We start from the raw sequence: 23,128 nt of genomic DNA, 5'->3' as shown, positions 1-23,128 counted from the left end.
GGGCAGATTCAGCAGAACGGGCTGGGGGAGGAGTTTGCGTGGCTACCCCCTCTGTGCCATTGAGTCTGTGCTAAATGGCAGCTTCTCTAACTGCATAGAACTCAGTCATACGCTGCTGACATGCCAGACTGACACTGTCTTTCTGGCCAGGTGGTGAGGATGGCCTTGTTTACGGGGTGCCAGCCTGGGACTTTGACTTGGGTTCCCTTCCCAGTCCTGCCAGACCTCGTGCCATTGTGGTCAAGACAACCGTGAGCTGTGGCCAACATGTAAAACAAGAACTTGCACATTCCTATCTGCTGGTGCTCAAGGGCCCAGCCCTTTGGTTGAGGTGGTGCAGCCTCATAAGCAACGATTCGAGGAGTCAGCTACTGCAGTCTGGGGATCTGTTCACCTGTTCCAGCTGACAGGGACTAGCATGCTGCTGGCTCTTGGTGAAGATGGATGCTACACTAGGTTTGCCTCTGACTGAGCTGCAGCACGTGAGCAGTGGGATAGCCATGTGGGGAGGACCCTGAGCAGAAGCCTGACAGGTCTGCTGGTTCTTAACCTGCCCTTTCTTCTGGGAGCTACAGGCACTGGTAAGAAGGCGATGCCAGAGCTGGTGTCAGGAAAGTCACCAAGAGCTCAGGAGTTAAGCTGTAGCCCCAGCATCCTAGACTGCTCCACCTCCAGAGTAGTCCTTGGCAAAGACAGCTGCTGCTCAAAAGCCTGGCACAGTGCATGATTTGGAAGGTCACATAAGTGAAAATGCTTTCAGGCCTGACCACCAACTCCAATTCCCACACCACCCTCCTCCCACCACGCTTTATGCAGCTGTCCTGGTATGGAGGTGATATGGGCTAGGGGGGCAGGTTGTAGTGTCACGGTCTCTTCTTGTCCTTCGGACTGGCTGGAAGAGGTGAAGGTGCCTGTCAGGCTTCTGCTCGGGGGTCCTCCCCACATGGCCATCCCACTGCTCGTGTACCGCAGCTCAATCAAAGGCAAACCTAGAGCCAGGACCATGCTAGTCCCTGTCAGCTGGAACAGGCGAATGGATCCCCAAACTGCAGTAGCTGACTCCCCGAATCGTTGCTTGTGAGGCTGTACCACCTCAGTCAAAGGGCTGGGCCCCCGAGCACCAGCAGGTAGGAACATGCCTGAGGTGTCTGTTGCTTTCTTGATGCACTTTCCAGAGAAGGCCAGTGGTTTCCTTCACACCTATTTTAGGCCTTTTGTCTTCGTGTGTCTTCCCAGCCTGGCACCAATAATACTTTTCTCTCTAGTAAGAATGTCTAAGTGAGAAGAGCCTGCAGTAAGTTCCCTTAAAGCTGTTCTTTGGTTGGCATGAGGGGGCCCTGGAAACCTGTCCCTTGCCAAGGGCTCAGCCTGCTGCCTCTTGCTGGAGTGCAGATCTCCTGCCTGGGGCAAAATCTGGCTCTGAAGGAGCAGGTCCCCTCTCAGGGTGGTGGCCTTGTCTCTAGGCTTTTTCTAGGGTGGCTTTCTTCTACCCCAGAGTCAGCAGTTACAGCTGCATTCCCAGCTTTCTCTGCTTTGCCACATAGTTGCACCGGCTTGGCAATGGATTGGTACATAGGGTGTGTTTGCAGCCTGGTAGGTGCCAGTTGTCCAATGTCTACTCAGAAGGGGTGCAGGTGGGGGGAGTGTTGCCCAAAAGGAAGAGGGTGGTTGAGAGTAGCTACCATTCCACACTGCTTGGCTACTCACTCGCTGCCATCTCCTCCTCTTCACTTGCATTGCAGCTGTACCACCTGCTTGCCACAGCAAACAGCTTCCCTTTCACCTGCCCTGAACTTCATAGGACAAGAAGCATCCCTGGCTGTAGTGTGAGCACCAGGCACTCGTCAAAGGGGTTGAAGCAAAGCTTTCTGGAAGACTTTGTCCTGTTCTGTCCTGGCATCAGTCAACCATGATGAAAACATTCAGTGGCAGAGGTCAAAGGGCAGGATCTGCCCATGAAACGCTTATTTTGGATGTTGATAGCTGAGGACGTGAAAGTGAAGTTTGATTGCCAAAGATTCCTGGCCCAGGGGAAACTCCTGCAGCCAGTAAAGGAGGAGGGAATAAGGTGAGTGGGGAACCCAACCTTGCTTAAGGTGCAGCACAGCTGAGTTGGTTTGTGACTGCGGTGGCTCCTGCCTTCCTCTGGGAGCAGACGCAGAACTCCACAAAACCTCAGACAAATCCAGGGGACATGAGAGATCTCCAAAGTGTTTGTTCTTGGGAGACATCCAAGACCACACGGTTTGCTAAACCCTGGCTGAGCACCATGCATAACCCAAGCGTCTGGGGTGCACATGTGGCCAGTGCGGATGCACTTACCCTGCAGCTGCTGTCATTTCCAGGCAAGGTTCGTTAGCTTTCCCTGCTTTGTTTACTGAGAGTCCAGATGCGCATGGCTTGCCAGGGCTTTTGTGATGCTGGAGCATAAACATCTCCCCATGCAGCCTGGTGCGTGTGGAGGAATGAGTCACCCTGGAGGAGACCTCACAGGTGTGCTGGAACCTGGGTCTCCAGCGCTCCCATGTAGCATATTTTACCCGTGGGTTGCTCTGCTTGCCCAAGCTGTAGCCAGGAGCAACTTCACGTGATAGTTACAGGCCTTCATTTCCTGATGGGTTGAGAGAAGTTGTTCTTCTCTTGAGCTGCAGCACTGAGGAGGGCCCTGGGCAGGCTTCAGCATCCCAGGTCAGGCTGCTTAGATGCTCTAAGTGCGGAAAGTGGTCTAGGACCCACCACTTTTCCAGCTGGCTTATGGAAATGGAAGAAAAAGAGGTTCATGTTCCTCAGATGGAGAGAGAAATGGGAAGGAACCATCTCAGGGAATCCCTGGGCCCGCAAGGACAGCAAAGATCTTCAGAGCCCCCCACCCCAGACTGGTAGGCAGGCAAAGGTGCTGCCGGGGAGCCAGCTAGACTGGGTGAGGCAGTCTGCCTGTTCCTGGAGGCATGAGGTCATCCTGGATGGGGCTGTACCTCCAGGGGTTTCCATGGTGACAGATTCATTCTGGTGGAGCAGGGTGTGGGTTTGCTTTGCCCTTTCCTCTGAACAGGGCCCCCATCCAAGGAGCTGAAGAACCAAGCTGCAAAGGAGGAACGTTGTGAGCAAGCCTTATCACGTCACCTGTGCAGCCCCCTTCCCATCGTGGCAGTTGTGCTTGCTGCTACATGTTTGGTGCTCTTGCAGGGAGCGGAGCCCCAGCCCTTCCTGCAAGTCCTAGGGATGCTGGTTCTCTCCCTGCCTTCACTTGGGTGTGCCCTGCCTCCATCTCACAGCCATTGCACTACACGTCTTGCATTCTGGTGGGGAGTCTTTAGGCTGTTCATGCTCTGGCTATAACTGAGACCCTCCTCGACTCAGTGCTGGTGATCTTATGTGGGTTCACTACTCTGTGCTAACAGACACGCTTCTGGGTTAACAGATGCAGTTCAATAAGGACAAGTACAAGGTGCTGCATGTAGGAGAAAAAATTGCTATCGTACCTATAGGCTGTGGGGGGGTGACCTTCTCAGCACCACTGAGGCAGAAAGAGATCTGGGAGTCACTGTTGACTCCAGGATGAACATGAATCGTCAGTGTGAAGTAGTCAGCGGAGCCAGTCGCACCTTGTCATGCATCAGTAGGTGTTTCACAAACATGTCCAGGGAGGTGATTCTCCCTCTCTATGCGGCACTGGTCAGGCCACAGCTGGAGTACTGTGTCCAGTTCTGGATGTCACAGTTCAAGCAGGATGTGGACAACCTGGAGAGGGTCCAAAGAAGAGCCACTCGCCTGATTGGAGGCCTACAGGGAAGGCCCTATGAGGAAAGGCTAAGGGACCTTAACCTCTTCAGCCTCTCCAGGAGAAGGGCTGAGAGGGGACCTTGTGGCGGCATACAAATTCATAAGGGGAGAGCCATACAAAGTAGCTGATGATCTGTTTACCAGGGCACCCCCTGGAACAACAAGGAACAACGGCCATAAGCTATTGGAGAGAAGGTTTAGATTGGATATTAGAAAAAAGTTCTTCACCGTCAGGGTTGCCAGAATCTGGAATGGGCTCCCAAGGGAGGTGGTGCTTGCCTCATCCTTGGGGGTCTTCAGGAGGAGACTGGACAGGCACCTGGCTGGGATCACATGATCCCAGGTTTGGTGACCCTTTTCTTGCCTGCTGGGGCAGGGGGTCAGACTAGATGGCCCACTGATGTCCCTTCCAACCCTGGAATCTATGAGTCTGTGCACACACAGCTCCACCCTTGCTGGAAAGGGAATCGTGTCAGGAAGGAGCACCCCCAGTCAGTGTGTCTGTACCTTGTGACACATTAAATGGTTGCAGCTAACTTCCAGCAGAAGCCATATTTTCCCCACATTGGGGTGTCTGGCTCCAGGCTTTAACCTCTGACCCACTGACTACCCATCCTTTCCAGGTGATTTCCTTTACAAGTGTGCTTTCCAAAGCCCCTGGCCAGTCCCTAAGCCTCTGCTGGTTATGCTTGCAGAGGGCTGGTGCCAGCTGTGACCCCTGCTGTCCTGTGCCTGAGGGCTGCGTTGCTGCAGCCAGTGCAAGGTGGTGCCTGTTATCTTCAGCTCCCATCTGAATGCATGCTGGCGCTTGCCCTTTAAGCGGTATTTCTACTGCGCGTGTTGCTGGAGTGTCTCGTTAGTACCCAGAGCGTGCGGAGTGTGGGGAAATCTGTGCCCTGTGGCACTCGGCTCCCTGTACCAGCAGTGCCTACTTAGAGGTGGGGCAAAGCAGGCACTAGGTTTTCAGGGTCAAGCTGGGATCTCTTAGCCTGTTTGGTGCTGAGCACCTAGAGAGAGTGGTGCTGGGTGGTGGGGCCCTCTCCTTGGGTTGTGGGAGCACTTGGGAGTAGCACTGTGATGCCCCTGCACTGTCTGGAAGAGAGCAGGAGTGGAAGGGGCAGTTAGCCGATTCTGGGCTGAGAGATGGGCCCTCTCAGCCTCCCAGACCCGTGCTTCTCTGTGCTAAGTGGGTGGCTGTTGTAGTTGTGGTGTTTCTCCTTGCCTGGGTATGATGCCAGTGGGTCTTGCAGGAGGAGGGGAGGTTTCCACCTCCTGAAGCCAGCAAGGAGCATGCACATGTGCCAGGTTTGAACAGGCTGCAGCAAGTGACTCCTGCAGAGGTCAGGACACGTGGTCAGAGAGCAGAGGCTGGCAATGGAGGTGGTGCCTGAGGCTGATGGAGCCTCCCAAAAGGCTGAACCCAGGCACCTGGCCCATTGGGGCTTCAGGGAAGCCTGTGCTGAGCAGTAGGAGGGAGCGGGCTTCCTCTTCTCTGGGTTGCAGACTGGAACTCCCCAGAGCCACTCTTGAGGGAAGAGGGATCCCCCAGCTCTCCCCACCTGCCCTCTGTGTGCACAGTGAACTCCCCAGTGCTGCCCAAAAGTGACCAGCAAGGCTGTGCCTCTTGAGGGGAGCAGACCCCTTCCCTGCCTCTGCTCTCCATAGTACAGGCCCAGAGCTGCTGGAGGTTTGCCTGTGAACTGCTGAGACCTTGCAATTCCAGACCCTCGTAAAGCTCTGGGAACATCCCTGAGGGGCAGGCACTATAGAAACCAGGGCCTGGGATTGTACTCCTGGCTCCCACCCCCTGGCAGCTGCTGCCAGAGGCTGGCACTGGGCACCCTTGCTGCTTCACCACTGCTGCTTCTGGATTGGCAAGCAGGGACCTGGGGACTGGCTATAAACACAGCCCTTAGCAACAGGCCTCTCTGGCTGACCTGGGAACACCCTAGCTGTGGGCTGCGGCATGCAGAGAGCTGCCTGCTGCCAGGCTGCAGCAGATGGGTCTTGAATGAAACTGTCATAAAGCTCAGCGGGAGTCACACACGCCCCTCTCCTTCCATTCACTGTGGCCTCCTCGCTGCTCTCCCCCTTCGTCCTTGAGTCAATGACTCGCTGTCCTTGTTCCCTGTCCCCGTCTATGGGGCAGAGCAGGGGCCTGAACTGCTTTCCCCCTCTCCCCTCTCTGTGTCCATTACCAGAAGCTGTAACCGCTGGAACAGGAGGGCAACTGGAGCAGCATGGAGGGGTGGCACCATCTTGCTGAGTCCAGCAAGTGCCAGGTGTTTGCTCTCTCATGGGTGCCAGTGGCTTCCAAAGGCCTTTTCAGTTTTCCCTGCTGGGTGGACTTGAAGGAGGGTGTCTCTGTATGGGGCTAGGGCCCCAAGCTGCTCAGGCTAACTGGTCTCTCTTGCAGGGCAGTGTTGCATCAGGCCTGAGGTTCCCCACCCCCCATGCTTGAGTCAGTTCCCTGGCTTGGACAGTGCCCCACTCCACACAGAAGCTGCAGGTACCACGTGTGCTGGCTGTGGGAGCGGTGTTGAGGGGCCATGTGGGAGGACTGAAGCCAGAGGCTAGCCAGAGCAGCCCCTGAAGTGGGTGGGTGGACAGCAGCTGCTGCAGTGCTAATGGGAGACCCATCTGGGCCTGGTCTCCTGGGCCTGTCTGGAGACTGCGGCTGGCTCAGTGTGAGCCTGGTGAGGAGCTGACCTGCTGCTTGCAGCAGTCCTAGGCAGGGAAATCCGATTAGCACTGGAAATGGACCCAGAGGCAGAGCCGTCCCTTCCCCTCGCTCCACTGCTCCAGGCTCACTCTGCCTGGCTCTGGCCTTCAGTATGGAGAGGAAGTGCTCCCCACTGCACCTCCCACTGGCCTCCTGCTTTCTCCATCAGCTGCTGTTGCTCACTTCAGCTCCAGCTGTCCTGTGCATGGTGGGTGGAAAAGCTGTCAAGAGCCATGTGCAACTACTGGCTTGGCCGGGCTGGGTCCCCTCAACTGCCAGACCTGCTGTCTGTGACCCTGGTGTGAGCCAGGGCCTGGCTATGCACTGTGCACGTGGGATGGGAAGTGCAGAGGGAAGCCATGGCTGTGTCTCCTGTGGTCCAACCCGGTCCAGCCTGTGCTTTCTGTTTCCCTAGGGTGCTGGGCCTGGATGCCAGCAGCTAGGCTAAACTTGCAACTGCTCTTCTAGGGGGAAGCAGCAACCTCGTTGTGGTGGCATAAGGGCAGGGCCCCAGGGGCACAGCAGCAATGTGACCCCTCACTCCTGCCCCCAGAGGCAGTGTGAGCTGTGAAGGCCTCGGTGGGCCATGTGTACGATAATGCTCACACCGAATTAATGGTCCAGCTTCCTCCCTGTTCTGTTCCCAGCCATGGGAGGCTAATGCTCCCCTTTACCCTGGGCTGGGGTGAGATGGGGGTGATACAACCGCACCAGCCTCCATCTCTTGTATTTCACCTGCTTTACTTTCCCTCAGGCCCAGGCTGCTGCAGTGGAAGGAGCACAGCCAGCCTCCGAGGTGGGGAAGGATGCTGGACATTGCTTCTGCTGTCCCCAGCTTGAAGCCCATGTCAGCCCTGGTGGAATGGAGCTGGGCTCCGTGGGACACGGCTCAGATTCTGGCGTGTCTGTATCTCAGGGATGGGACCTGCCTGGTAGGAGAGTGGGGACCCTTCTCAGCAACGGGCTCCACTGTGGGGTCAGAAAGTGGTGATTAGTACAGGTGAGTGCATCCCTAAGGAGCCGTGCCTGGGCTGGACTGGGCAGGAGAAAGCAGGCCCCACAGGCTGCTGGCCTCATGGCTTCCTTCCTTCCTGCCTCATGCACCCACTGTTTGTGGCGTGTGCTGCTGGCAGCCCTGGGGCAGGGGCTGTTTGGGGGACTGGATCCTGAGGTCCAGGACAGCACAAGTGATCTCTAGGATACAGGATGGGGCCGGAGAGGAATGAGGCTCTCCAGCGCAGCTGCTTGCGTGGGTCACAGTGACTCAGAGCTAGGAGGCATGTTGAGTCACGCTCTGCTGGGGCAAGCGGCAGCCTACACAAACCCGAATGAATGAGTGTGGCTGTGGCTGCCTGGGGCCATACCTAATTACATTCAAATTTTCCTGTCTGTAGGGGGCTCAGAGGAATCCTCTTCCCTTTCACAGCCCCCTGCCCTGTTCTTGGCAGTCTCTCTGGGTTGTCCCTGCTGGTGCGTGTGTGCTGGGGGAAGGGCTCTTACGAGGGTGTTACCCAGGTTCATCCTTGAGTGAGTTGCACACCAGATGCTCTGTGCTGGGACTGAGGGGCTAGTGGGTGAATCCTTATCCCAGCCACTGTCGGGTGAAGAAGATGCGTCCAAGGCATCTCCTGGGCAGAGCTGGTAGCACCTGGATGCCACAGACCTGCCAGACCCTTCAGTGCTGTTCTGCTTCTCTGCTGTGAAACGTTTTGGGGAGGCTGCTGGTGGTGACTGTCAGTCCATGAGCTCATTGTAGCTGCTGCAGGTCTCTGTGGGGAGCTCTGCTTGAGGGGTAGTGTCAGGGCCTATAGGGGGAGTGCGGGCCAGCAGTATGGTGCATCTTGCCTAGCTCCAGCCAGCACCACCAATACCCTCCCAGCTCCCCACAGGCCCAGCAGCCCAGTTGACTTTCTTTCCAGTGACTCCCAGTCCCCTCCTCATCTGCTCCACTAGCAGCCAGGTCCCAACCCCTTGGTCCCCTGCGACACAATGAGAATTAAAGGCACTTCATCCTGAGCCCGTGCCACGGGTCTGGAAGGAGCCACTTGGCACCCTGTCCTGTGAAGCAGCTTTTCCCACCTCAAGAGAGAAGGCTTGCCTGTGTAGCTCTAGTGCAACTCATGCCAACATGCCCTTGAGGCTGGTAATTAAGCTGCCGTTATGAAGAAGCATGAGTTTCCCTTTTACAGCTTGATCTGTATGGCATTAGTCACGTTTTGCTGGGCTGGCTGGACCCAGGTGCACCTCCAGACATGGCTGCTCAGAGCAGTAGAGATCCAACCTGCCTAGCAAGGGCGAGACACCCTGTCTGGGACAGGACATCCCTCCCACAGCCCTCAGGGAAGGGAGGTGGAGTGGGGTAGTTTTGCTTCTGTGTGTCTGGCAAGACTGGGGCCCTCCTAACCCATGGCACCAAGCCCAGGGGTGCATCCCCTTTTGGAACGCTCTTCCACTCACCTTCAGGCTGGGTTTGCAGTGGGTGCTGAACGGGCCAGGCAGGTGCTCATTGCACCCTATGAATGGGCAGAGGGTCTTAGGAGTCCCTCCAGTCCTGGCGGGTAACTGGGTCCCACTTCAGGCAGCAGCCCCGAAGTGCCTAGGGTGGCAGTGCTGTGCAAGGGGAGCAGGGCCTGGGGGGCAGCCTCCTGCCCTGGGGCTGAGGGAGCTGAATGGCTGGGACTCCTGAGCGGAGACAGAGACGGACCCTAGCGGTCCTGCTCCCAGCTGAGGCCACCTCACTCCACATGGGAGGTCACCTCACTCTACATGGGAGGTGGAGCTGGTGTTGACCTGGCACTAGTGAGCCCATACCAGTACCCGGTACTGGCATGGATGGGCTTCCTCACTGGCAACCTAAGCTGAGGGATGCAGAGTTGAATGAGAGGTGGGGCTGCCTGGGGGAGTTTCTACTGTTAGGGTAGGTCCACTCTGGCATGGGGCAGCGCAGGAGGGAAGGTGGTCATGTTCAGTGCACCAGGAAGTAGCATGGTCAAGCCCGGCCCACTTGGGCCCTGGGATCCCTTCAGCTGTGGTGGCCTTAGGTTGCCTGGAAGGAGACAAAGGCTGGGCTTGTTCCCTGGCAGTGTCACAGGAGCCAAGCCCTGCAGGCTTTCTCCCCACAGCCCCCTCCCTCCTGTGCTTGCTGCCACCTCCTCGCTCCCTCGGCTTTGTTGATCCAGACACTGTTCCCAGGAGCAGCTGCTGCAAACAAAGCTATGTCCGTGGCTTGTGTGCAGCCTGCAATGGGGGCTGCTAGGGCCAGAGGGTGCTGAGAGTCCTCCTGTGCTTTGTTGACATGCTGGATTCCTCCAGCATGAGCCTGCTCGGCACCCCGTGGGTGGTCCCTCCATGTCTGGCTCACACTGGGGCCTGGCATAGCTGGGCCCTCGCACAGCTCTGGGGGGCACTCCAGCCTGCTGTGGCACTGCCCACACTGAGCTGCATGGCCAGCCTGCCCCACCCAACTTGCCCTCCACCCCACTGGATTTGTACGCTGTCTTTCTGCCTGCTGTATCTATCTTGTCCGTGGAGGCCTGGCAGTGCAGGAGGGCTCTGGGGCACCTGATGACCTTTGAGTGTGAACCCTTGGGGATGGTGGTGGCCTGAGTGTCCTTAACGTGGCCTTTGCCCTGGGAGGGGAGCTGGTCACCAAGTCCCAAGAGACACCTGCGCTGTCTGCCCCTGCCCTGAATGCAGCCGCTGGTCTAGTTTCATCTGTCACTTTGCAGATCAGTCCAGGACATGAGCTCTGCAGAAAGCAGAGAGCTCCCCTGGGGCTGCCTGTGGGATTCCCGTCAGCACTAACCTCTGTCCTGGAGGTGTCGCAGCCCATCTGTACCTCAGGGACTTCTGTATATTCACAAGCACTGGGGTGCAGTGCAGCCAGGTGTCTGTAGACAGCACTTTTGCAGGGGAAGGGGTACAGCCAACTTGGTCGAGACAACCCAGTACCAGGTGGTGGTGAGGGGGGGCAGTTCCCACCAAGGTGGAAGTCTCAAGTGTCTGCTTGACAGTGGCCTCCAAACCCATTGTGCCAAGCCAGCAGGAAGGAGCATTACTCAGCTGGAGGCAAAGGGGAGGGAGGCTGCTCCCCCCAGGAAGAGGGGTGCACCAGCAGCTGCTTGAGCAGGTCTGCAAGTCCACTTGCTGTTCCCTCCAGTGTGGAGCTGGCAGGCTCTCTGGGGAAGGTTTGCAGTCAGGGCAGGAGGATACTGGCTGCTGCTGTCTGTTACAGAAGGTGTACAGGGCCAGCTGCAGCACCTGCCCTGACCCCGCAGTAGGCAAACAGACAGTGAAGAGGATGTCAAGGCAAGTGGATTGGAAGACAGCAATGAGGACAGCAACAGCAGCAGGAGGTCCTCCAACGAAAGTGACAGCAAATGAACTGAGTTTTAAACCCCATATTTGGGGACAGGACTAAGAGACAAGGGGTTTGAGGGTGACAACGTCTTGCGGATGGGTGTGCGGGAGTGCCATTCTGGAGGTACGTATATTGTAACGGCTGCTAGGGGGCTAGGGTTCCTATGGTGGGTTAAGGAGCCAGTTATCAGTGACTAGAAGGTGTGTGTGTATATCATATATATATATAATATATATATAATGTGTGTGTGTATCATACATATGACACATATTTTTACAAAAAAAACCCCAAAAACCCTGCCCTGCAGAGGCAAGGGATGCTGTAGGCAGCAGGATCCTTTGGGTCTCAACTGTCCAGGCAATGCTGGGTTCTGTCCTTGCTCAGCGAGGCCTGTGCCAAGAGTCCGTATCTCTGCTCAACACCAGAGCAGAGCTGTGGCAGAGGCAACCTAGTTGTTCTGGGTCAGGCTCAGGGTCTCAGGCTGGATACCTCTCTGGGCTTCAACTGCAGTTCTTCCTCTGCCTCCACAGATGCAGTCTGATACCCATACCTGGCATGTGGTGCTGGGCTATGGCAGCAGCCCCGTTGCCTGACTGACCTTTCCCTTCCCTGTCCTCCCCCAGCATCCCTATCCCTGTCTTCTCCAGCTCAGCAGCAGGAACTGGGTCTGCCCTTCTCTTGGCCCAGGCACTTCCCAGGGGTTGCAGCTCTGGCCACGGTAGGCCATGATAGACTTTACATTTTACATTCCGGTAATGTGTTACAACCTGTAACATGATACACATGCATGGGGTTATGTCAGTCCCTGCCAAGCACTCCCCCAGCAGCAGGCAAGATCCAGACAGCTTCTGCCAGGGAGCAACAGATAAGAATTGCTGCTGACTGCCTAGCCTAATGCCTTGGTGAGGGCACTTTTCAGTCAAAGTGATGCCCTTAGCCTTCTCCAACCACACCTACAAGGCCATGGTGGCTAGGGTTTTGAGGTGCTCTATGCTCGCCCCGTGAACATCTGCCTGGGGTGGCGGGGTTGGAGGTGTCTGTGGGGACACTGGATTGGGATGTGGGCTGTGCTGGGGGTTTGGCTGCTTTCTAGAGCCCAGACTCAGGAATCTTGGCAGCAGCTTCCAGCCCACTGGTAAGCGTGGGCTGCATGCCTAGATAGCCAGGATGTCCCCAGGGCCCTGTTCTTCTGGGAAACAGGCACGCAGCTAGGTGCATGGGCTAAGAGCTCTCCTCAGCCCTGGCAGAGCCCTCTGTGCAGCCCAGATATACCCCTGGGCTTCCCGGGAAGAGAGGTTCTTCTAAAATGGTGTTTGTGCTCTGGAGCTGTGATGGAGTGGATGGGATAGAGGGGAACTGGCATACACCGGCTTCTTTTCTTGTGTGTGTGGGCCTCAGGCAGTGCCTGGTTCTGTCCTTACACTGGGCTCTGCCTTTCCCTGAAGAGACAGCCATCCCTTACATTGGCCAAAGCCCCTGTAGCATGCAGTTCCTGGCGCCTCTGTGCTGTCTGTCTCCTTGGGCAGGCTCACTCAGACCTGGGGATTGCCTCAGGCTCTCAGCAGGCACAGGGGGACCCTGCCAGCCCAGGCCTGGCAAAGGCTGAGCAAGACAGGGCTTGCCTGGCACGGGTGACCTTGCTGCCCAGGGCAGAGTGGTGCTGGGGCTCTCTTGGGTGCAAGGCCAGCAGGGTCTGTCCTGACTCTGGCTGGAACAACTGCCTCCTGCATGCAGAGGATGACCGTACCAGCAGCTAGTTCCTTGCTGGGGAGTGCAGGGCCAGGAAGCCGGCAGTGCAAAGACATTCCTCCAGCGTGTCCTGACAGGTCCCCGTGGCAGAGCAGAGATTCCCCAGCTCCTTGAAGAGGCCATCTCCTCCCCAGCGCTGCGGCGCAGCCCACTTCCTGCACTTGCTGACCTCTGCATGGGAGCGCTCCGTTTCCACTAGAGGCATGTAAGCTGGACAGGAACATGTGAGCTGCCTGGTCAGAGTGGGTCACTGGCTTTGTCCCCGGCTCCTTCCATGACCACTGCCTTCTGCTCCACAGCCCCATGGATGCAGCTTTTCTGTTCGCCTCCCCCCTGGCCCAGCCCTCGGTTAGAGCATGGAATGTTTTCCCCGTGCCCCATAGCCCCGTCCTGCTGTGGGAAAAGCTGTCCTCCTGGAAATTGCTGCCTTGCCCAGGACCAGGCAGAGCTGGTGCTGTGCCAGGGACTCAAGCAGGCCCCAGGCGGACACATAGCCTGCTCTGCCCCATGCCTGCATGTCCAGCATGCCCACACCTGGCCCTGGGCATCATGAAGGGCTGACAAGCCAGAGGGCAGCCTGGGGATCACCGCTTGTCTCTGTCCGCTCTGAGATCTGATGGCCAATGTGCTGCAGCTACAGGGGCTGGGCAGCTGGAAGGAGCAAGGGTTCGGGGAAGCAGTGATGGGGACTTTGTGAAGGCTGAAGCACGTGCCACTCTGTGTGGTGGGGGCTGGGTTGGGCAAGCCCAAGGTCTTTCTGGAGAGTGCAGCATGTGGTACTGGGGCTGCTGTATAGCTGGGCTGTGGTGTGGGGCATGAGAGCAGGGCCCACCTACCTTGCACCCAAGAGACTGAGCCTCAGCACAACCCTTCCCTGAGCAGCAAGGTCGCCCCTGTGGTAGGCCAGCCGTGCCTGTCCGAGCCCTTGCCAGGCCTGGGCTTTAAGCTTGAGGCCAGGGCAGGCAGGGTCCCTATGTCCCCACTGAACATGCCTGACCAAGGAGGCACCAGGATCTGCGTGCTACACAGGTGTTTGGCTAACACAGGGAATTGCCATCTTTCTAGAGAAAGGCAGAGCCCAGTGTAAGAACCACACCAGGCACTGTCCATGGCCCACACACACTGCTGCGGGCAGGAGCTGGTGCGTGCTGGCTCGCAGGCTTCCCAGTATCATCCCTCCACCCCATTCAGGCCCTGTGCTTGGGTGTTCAGTGCAGCTGGAGCATTTTCTCCCATTTCTCTTTGCAGAGCAAAGCTGGGACTGGCACACTGTGGCTGGGATCCCATCGAGCGCCGCCTGCACTGTGCGGGGTTAAGGAGGGCACTTCCAGCCTCGGGGCCCACTGACTTGCCAGCCCTGTCTGCGTTTGCTTGACGGCGGGGATCCCTGGCGCAGGCCGTCCCAGCTGCAGCATCTGCCCACACTCCCTTGCCTGGCGTGAGTCACTGTCTGCTCCACACTGCTCCCATGTCAGGCCTCCGGCAAGCTTGGGGATCACTAGACTGGCTGCCCTCCCGCCCTGTGCACCAAGCAGAGCGGGGCATAGGGCTGGCACTGCAGGTTGTGGGGCATGAGGCAAGACTGGACACAGCTCCCAGGAACTGCCAAGCTGGGACCAGGGAAAGGGAAGGTCACATGGGAGGGAAAGGGCTGGTAATGCTGGCCTGGCTCCCAGCTTGGCTTAGGGGAGACTGTGTGAGAAGCAGGACAGGGATCTGGGACCTAGAACCTGGGACCTGCTGCTGAAGGCTGAGAAAAGCTGCCAGGCTCAGCCCAGGGCCCCTGTGCGACCAGACTGCACTTGTAGGCTTGAAGCCTGGTCTGCCAGGATGTGCAGGCTGGGTGAAGTTGGGGTGTCTGGGCTTTGGGCAGCTCTCCCTCTCTACTGGCTTTGAAGCCAGCTGAGCACTTGTGGGCACACGGGAGGCATGGCCGACAGCATGTGTCACGTGGCTTCCTTCATGGTGGGTGCTCTCCTGACCCATGACCAGGTGCTGGTTCATGGCATCTGCTTGGCTCTGTGGTCAAGGAGGAGCTGAAAGGAGCAGTTCATATGGAGCAGGGCCAGTGGTTTGCTATGTACCAGAGACTGCAAATGAGGAGGGGCTCAGAGGACAGCCCATATATCCTGTTAGCTCCCAGCCCTGGGCTCCCCAGAGCAAGTTCCTGCTGCCATGGACAGCAGACCTGCTTTAGGACACTTATTTCCAGGCCAGCAGGATGCTGGATGTCTGGCCTGTGCTTCGTCCTTGGGGCAAGTGGCAACTGAGCAGGGAGGATGGCCTGGAAGGCCTGGGCAGCATTGCACCCAGCTGGGAAGGGCTGTGTCCCCTCAGCCCTGAGGCATCCTCACGTCAGTATGCATTGACTGCCCCCCCCCCCCAACACACAGCCATAAGCCCCCTACTCCAAATGCAAAGATGCATGTGTTGCCATTAACCCTCACAGTACTGTTCCCTTGAAGGTCCCAGGCCAGGAGTGCTTCTCTGGCTCTTCTGAGCATTGGTGGAGGTGGGCAGAAGTCAGGCCAGCTTTCTGCCTGTGTGCCTTTTCCTGCCCGCATGGATTCACCCAGGATGTTGTCACTGGCTCATGGAGCCTGTTGCACATGAAGCTGCTGGGGCAGGCCTTTCAGGTGAAGTGACAGTGCCTGTGGGCACATGGCAGGCGTGCACAGTTCCTAGCATGGCCCATTACCTCCAGTTCCTCTGGGTGGCATGATTCCATAGAGAGGGTGGGGTAAGGGTAGCCACCAACTCACTAGGCAGAAAGCTGCTGGCCAGGAATTGCAAGGAGCTGGCTCATGGGGGCTGGTTACTGCCCAGGGAGGAGGCGAGCTTTGCAGTATTTGCAGCAGTGAATGATGCTCATGATGCATCCACCTACCAGCTGTGGGTAGGCACTCCCCCACCCCAGACTTGCTAGCATGGATAGCTGCCCCTGCCTGCCTTGCACTCCCCTGCAGGGTGCAGAGGGAACACGAGGGTCCCTGCTGCAGGGGTGGGTGGGACCTGAGCAGGTGGAGCAGTGGGGAGCGAGACTGCTGGATCCTCAGCAGAGGTGCAATTAGGAGTACGGCCCTGGAGAGGGGAGCCAGCGTCTACGCATCGCCCTTTAATTTTCTCACCCCACAGTAATTATTGCAGAAGAGGCTTTGCCGGTGGCACCGTCTGAGTCGTGCACTGGGCCTTTTCCCCACCTGGTGCACCCGGCCCTCTCCCAGGCCCATACTGGCAGCCCTGCTTCTTCCTGTCGCTGCCTGTGTGGGGGAGTCTTGTCCCTTCTGGCAGGTAGGGAGTTGCTCCCCATACTTACTGGCTTAGACAGCAGCCTGCACAGCTGTACTGGGAGGGGGGAGCATGGAGCCAAGGAGAATTACACCTGGCCTTGAGAGAACATTTCTAGTCTTCCCTTGCCCTGAGGGCACCCTGTGGCACTGAAACCTGCAGCTCCATGAGGCCTGGGTCCTGCACTGCTGTGCACCCCCAGCTCTGAGCCAAGGGGAACCTTGGGGGGGGGGGTCTCAGGTGAAACAGACCCCTGGTTTTCAGTGTCCCAGGTGGGCCAGCCATTCTGCTGAGCCTGACAGGCATGAACTGGTGCAGTCCCAGCACTGTCTCCTGTCTTGCAGTAGATCTGAGTCAGCAGCAGCTCAAGCAACGGGGGCCCAGGGTAATGGCTTGGACACTGGAGCTGGTTGCAGGCAGGGAGGGCATGACAGCAGCTATACGGTGCCTGGGCTTGGTGATAATGCTGCCCACCTGGCTGTGTCTGTTCCTGTCTGTTCCTGGGGACCACGTGGGGATTGGATATGGTACAGAAAGAGCTGCCTGGGCTTGGACAGATTGTGGCTGGCAGGGCAAGGAGCAGGTTTCTCTTTCACTGTGCTGTCCAGAAACCTCAGTTGGCATCAGGGATTGCCTGCAGCTGCTAGGAGGGAGTCCTGCAGCTCAGGCAGGCCCACTGTGAGGGGCTGCAAGCTGTGGTGACTGGCATGCGGACAGTATACAGTGCAGGTAAGAGGATGGGCAGTGCAGGTGCTGGATGTGCTGTTCCAGGAGCTCAGCCTGGCTGTGTCTTGTAGGTATGGAGACCCTGCCACACCCGGAGGCCTTTCCAGTTTGGATGGGGGGGGCAGCAGGAGGTCAGTGTCTGGAGATGGTGTTGAGCTGGCAGCAGGATTGCCAGTGAGGCGTCCCTCAGCCCAGAAAGCTGCAGACACCTGTGCTGCAGGAGGGACTTCCAAGCTAGCGGGGAGAGGGGGGAGTTCCTTTGAGATCAAGTGCAGGACACATGGCCTCTGGGCTCTCCCAGGTGAAGGCATCTGCTTCAGTCAGGGCCCTGCACATGCAGCCTGGCTGCTTTCCCTCCTGCCTGCTCTTCCAGTTGACAGTGCCTCCCCCTTGCTGAGCTCTGTGGGCCCAGCATGGACACACATCCCTCCCATCACCCCTGCTAATGAAGACCTGCTTGCTGACCCCCTGCATCCACTTTGGAAATGGAAAGAGGCCTATCCCTCTACAGAGGGACCTGTTGGCTGGGTTCCTGGAGGAGAAAGGTTTCTTGTAGGCAGTCACAGCAGGTCTTTGTGTGTTTGTGGCCTGACCCCAGCACAACCCCTGACAGTGGGTTGGGCTGTGCTAGTGCTAATGCTAGACCTGGCTTTGGGGACAAAATTCCCCTGGGTGGACTAGAGTCACAGGGGATATATGAGGGAGGATATAGCCTGCAGCATATGAGAATCTGCAACCCAAGCCATGAGCGAGCAGGCAGCACTGAGGCTCGATGGGCCATGTTGCAGGATTGGAGCATTGGTACGGAGGTGTGTGACAGCCAGGGCAGAAAGGGAGAAGGTGTCGTCCTGTGTATCCAAAATGTGTTTCTGTTCCCCAAGGTTCAGGAGCCAGGAGACATAGGTTTGTTGAGTGTCTGTCAGTGAAGACACAAGAGGAGAAGAAAAGGACTGTGCCATGGCAGGGTCCAGTCCTGGACCAGGAGGTGGAGATGGATGCAGCAGTTGTCAGGACTGGACCTGGCGGTAGGTGGACTTCTCTAGATGTCTGTTGAAAGGCAATAGAGCAGGACACCAGCTGCACATCCAGTAGGTGGAATGTGCTGAGCACAATGTCTTGTTTCAGAAGGTGGTGGAGGATCCTACTTCGAATTTGGTTCTGATTAAGTGGGAGGGGCTAATTAAGATGATAAAGGGGGAACTAATTTGGGTGAGAGTGATGTTGAAATCATAGACTTCTGAGACAAGGAAGGGCGGGAAGGGTGGGAGCAGCAGAAGGAGGACCGTGGACTTCAGAAACAGACTTCCCCCACATGCTGGGAACTGAGACCAGGGATAAAATTGTGCAGGAAAGACTCTGTTAAAGGCACAACAACCCCCCCTGCCAGAGGAAGAGGAGGAGGAAGCTGTATGATGATGGGCTCTTCATTAGTTGTTACCATACAGGAAATATCTGGGAGTGATTGTGGACAGTTTGCTAAAAACATCAGCTCAGTGCTCAGCAGCCGTGAAAAAAACAAACAAAATATTAGGGGTGATTAAGAAGGATATTGTAAACAAAACAGAAAGTATCAACATGCCCCTTTATAAATCCATGGTGCATCCACACCTTGAATACTGTACCTCATTTTGGTTCCCACACCTCAGAAAGGATCTAGAGGAGCTAGAGAAGGTCCAGAGAAGGCAGCAAGAAAGATTAGCGGTATGGAGGGGGCTTCCATATGAAGAGAGTCTGGGCCTATTAAGATTAGAAAAGAGATGTTTGATGAGAGGGTGGGAATGGATAGCCAGACACAATAACTGTTTACAAAATACTAAGTGGTGAAGAGAAAATAAATAGGGGGATTTTTTGTTTACGATCTCTCCCAATACAGGAGTTAGGGGTCACAAAATGGAACTAGCAGGTAGTAAACTTAAAACTAACAAAAGTAAGTTCTTTTTCACCCCAGTGTGTCATTAAAGTGTGGAACTCAGTGCCACCAGGTGGTGTGGGAGCTGGCAGTTCGGCTAGATTAAAAAATGGACTGGACACACTCTTGGAGGAAAGGGACATCAGGAACTATATTAAGCATGGGAATTGGGGGTACAGCCTCTGAATTAGAGCCTTAACTTCTGGAGGCTGCAAGAGGGAGGAACACTGAGGGGGAAAAAACATGGTCATACTGTTCACTCTCTCTTTCAGCGCACACACTCTGCCTTGTGTAACACAGGATACTACTGGGTAAGATGGACCTATGGTCTGACACAGTATTTGGTAGTTCTTATGTTCTTAAGTGCAGTAAGATGGGTGCATCAGAAGCTCCTTACTAGTCTGAAAAATCAAAAATGAATCATGGAGAACACAGGTATATGACTAAGGCTGAGTCCAAAGGATGTAGGGATCAAATCTGAAAGGCGCAAAATGAGTTACAACAAGCAAGGTGTAGGGAAGGCGGTGAGAAATGCTTCTGTGTTGTACATCAGAGGACAAAGGAACATTACTAGCAGAGAAGGGGAGCAAATAAATGGTGATGCAGACTCAACTGATGCATTTGATGCCTTCTGTGCTTCAAGCTTTACAAAAAATGTTCATTGGGATCAGACGCTGCCCATAGTCGGGCTTAACAAGAGGCTGGGAGCACAGGCTGAAATAAAGATAGAATAGGCTAAAGGATGTTTAGAGGAGTACTCAAGCTGGCAGAACCTGATGAAAGTTGCTCTAGGTTATTGAAGGAGCTAGCAGAAGGAATCTTTGAACCATTAGCCATTACTGACATCCCCGTTGAAGGACCTGCCCTGTCCTTCATGAGTTGTTGGAAAACTCATTAAGCCCCAAGGGGTGGATGAGCATTGTTAAACTAGTCTGTGGGCTGGACCAGGACCTACCCACTGTGCAGTGGCCACAGTACCAGATGTAGAACATACACTGCATGTAGCACGTGCCAGCCCCAGGGACTATCATAGGACACATGCTGCCCATGGCACTGCACATGACGCTGGGGGGCCAAGGCATGGGCTGTATGCGGTGCTCCAGACCAACCCCCATGCTGCCTGCAGTGCTGGGTCTGACCCATGCATCACATGCAGCATAGGGGACTGTAGCTGGCATGAGGGGTCAGTCCAGAAACCCATGGACCAGATCCTATGGCTCCAGAGGCCAGATCTGGCCTGCAGGCCATATGTTTGACACCTCTGCCCTAGAGGAATGGAGAAGGGCAGACATAGCATCTATCTTTAATAAGGGTTGGAGCTGGATGCCACTGGGAATATAAACCAGCCAGTTTGCTTCAACACCCAGAATAACACCAGAATAATGCATTGACTAATCAATTTATAAGTACCTAGAGTCTAATTAGGTCATAAAAGCACATCTAACCAATCAAATTTCCCTCTTGGATGTGGGTCCATGGATATGGGGGAAGCAGTGTTTGTGATCCACCTTGTCTTTTGGTATTTGATACTGTCCCTCATGCTGTCATCATAAGCCAACTAGGAAAATGGGATCTTTATAACAAGTTGTTAAAACTAAATCAAAAGTAGTTGCCAATGGTTTGCTGCCAAACTGCTGGGATGTTTCAGGTGGCATGCTGCAGAGATCTGTTCTGGGCCCACTTCTGTTTGTTTATTAGTAGGGTGACTTGAATGGTGGCATGGAGAGAACATTTATCCAGTTTGCAGATGATACCTAGTTGGGAGGGGATCTTGGGCACAGGACAGGATCAGCATTCAGAATGCCCATGTGAATGGTTTAAAATTGGCCAGATTAAATTCACTGGAGATGGGGCAAAGTGACAAAAACTGCAGGCAAGAAGAAGGAATCAAATGTGTAAATACAAAATGGGGAATAACTGACAGCATGGCAGAGAAGGACCTGGGTAGCAAGTTGCATGGTGAATGTAAGTCATCCACAGCAAATGTGAGTCTGTTTGGAAAAGCACAGATCTCCTTGTGGTATGCACTGAGGGATGGGCTGCGTGTGAGAGACACAAAGTCATGTATTCCACTGCGCTCATGTGGCTGGGGCTGCAGCTGGGGTGTCCAGTTGTAGGCATCACACTTTAGGAAAGATGTGGACAAACTGGAAAGAGTCCAGGGGAGTGCAACGTGAATGGCTTGGAGGCTCTGTGAACGTGACTTATAAAAGAATGAAGGGATTGGGTTTGTTTAGTCTAGAAAAGTCCAGACTAAAAGTGTGCGTGATAACAGACTTCCCCTGTGTTGGTGATCAATTGTTCTCTCTGTCCATTGGGGACAGGACAAGAAGCAATGAGTTTAATTTGCAGGCTTGAAGATTTAGATTAGAAGTCAGAAAAAAACTGCATCAGGATAGGAAAGTGTAGGTAGGAGATACGTATGGAGGTGGCAGCTCTTTCCTGGACAGTTCCTAAAAGCAGGTGAGGCAGGTGTCCCTTGGGCAGGGTCTAAGCATACTTGCCTACCCCACTGCAGAGGATGGACTCCACCTTTGTGAGCTCACTTTTGGCCCACTGTGATCCTGTGACAGCATTCCTACGGGTCTCTCTTCACTCAAAGACACTGATTTGTCAGTGCTGCTTAGTCTTAGTATAGTATAGTATTGGGTGCCCCATGCCCTGGTGTGACTGCACTGGCACATCTGAATGTGTGGGTTGTGCTTGCCTGGCACAGCATCTTTAGAGGGGAAGGTGTTGGGTAAGGGTGTCCCAGGACACGGACAGCCTGGCAAGGCAGCTGTGGGGGGAATGGCTTTGCACCTGCTGCTGGCAGACGGGCCACGTAGGGGAAGGGCAGGCTGCTGGGGGCACTGCTTGCTGCTCAGAGAAGCTGTACTCTGGTTGGTGCTTTACCCCCACCAGCTCTGGATGTGGGAGCTGAGAGGCTACTTTTGCACCCCAGACATGCTGCTCTCCCTCACTCCCAGCTTTGCTGGGCCACACATTTGGCCCATGTGAGGCAGGCACCCCCCACTGCAGCACTGTCCTGGGTCCGTGGAGGCAGTGGCAGGAGGAAAGGGAGGGCGCAGCACAGTGCTGGAACAGCAGGGCTGTGTGGGGAGGCCAGCACTGGGGAGACCGTGCCTGGCAAAGATGCCTGAGCTCCCAGGGCTAGAATAGCTGGGTGGTGGGTCTGGCAAGGGGTGTTGGCATGGAGGGAGGGCATTTTGGTGGGTGTCTTTAGGGCAGGGAGGCGAGGCCAGGGATGCTGGCTGTGAGAGAGCGGTGCTGTGCCCTTGAGCTCTGTGTGGCTCCTGGGTGCGCTGGTGAGTCTCAGGGCAGGGGACAGGAGCCAGGTGCCTGCCCCTGTTCCCCCACTGCAGAGAGCGCTTAGCATTGCCCACAGAGCAGGGAGGAGGCCCAGGCCGAGGCAAGCTGCCCGCGGGCTCAAATTCCTCAAGTTCTTATCTGGCCGCCTGGTCCCAGAGCAACTGTGTCTCCTCCTGCAGAAGGAGGGAGGGGCAGGGGCAGGAGGGAGAGAAGGGGCAGTTCAGGATGACGCCTCTCCTCCCCTCACAGCTTTGGCATTTGGCAAAGCCTGCCAGGCCTGGGAGCAGGAAGGAGCCAGGGCGGCCCTGCTTGGTGAGTCACTCGCACCTGGTGCTCTGGGGCTGCAGCAGAGGCAGCCTGCCTGGAGGTGCCCCACTGTGTCCCATGGGCAGCCTGGGCCCCGATACCTGCCCTTGCCACCTCCCCTCTCTTGCTGCCCTTGTGAGGTGCATCAGGGGAGTTGTGTCTGGACTGGGCTCTCAGGCCAGTGCCACAACTGTGCCCCACTGCTTTTCCTTCCCAGGCCATAGCTGCTAACAGGGAGAGGTCACCTGTCTCAACTTGGAGCAGACCCTGGCCAGGGAGACGTGCCTAGGGGCAGTGGGGGGACCAGTGCATGTGTCCGGCTCCCAGCCCTTCCAGCCATCACCTCTGGACAGTCCTCTTGAAGAATGCACTGGGCACAGGGCCAGCTGCCCAGCACTTGGCAGCCCCCTTCACTCCCTGTTTAATGAAGCCCCTCTCTAATTGGGACAGGCTGCCCTGCCTTCATTAATCAGCCTGCTGCCAGCCGGAGAGGAGGAGGGCACTGCAGTTGCCTCCATCCCAGGGTTTGGTGCAGCTTGTGCTGTAGCCGTCTCGACTTGCCCACAGCACCTCTGGGCCGGCCATGAGAGCTAAAGGAAGCTAAAGGCTGCCTGGAGCCCTGGGGAGGAGCTGGATTTGTCCTGGGGAAAGGGAGTGCAAGCCAAGGCTAAGGAGGTCCCAGGAGATGCTTAGGAAGCTGCGCCTTTAAGAGGGAGCTCCTGGGCCAAGGCAGCCCCTCCCCTGCCCAGGGACAGAGCAGGCCTGGGAACTAAGTTCTCCTGGCCCCAGGCAGGGAGGCTGCAGCCTGGAGCATCAGGGCTGGCACTGATCCGTGGGCCCAGCTTTGAGGAGTTACAGGGGTTCTGGGAGTCTGGAGCTTCCCAGGGCTAGAGGTCTCTGGCCCTTGCTGAAAGATGCCCCTGGACCAGCCTATGGTCCTCGTGGAAGTTGAGGGGAAGCCTCTGGGCCTGCA

The sequence above is a fragment of the Crocodylus porosus genome, unplaced genomic scaffold, assembly GCF_001723895.1.
Source record: "Crocodylus porosus isolate Cpor-Errol unplaced genomic scaffold, CroPor_comp1, whole genome shotgun sequence".
In the NCBI taxonomy this organism is placed as follows: Eukaryota; Metazoa; Chordata; order Crocodylia; family Crocodylidae; genus Crocodylus; species Crocodylus porosus.
This window is presented reverse-complemented; position numbering follows the sequence as displayed.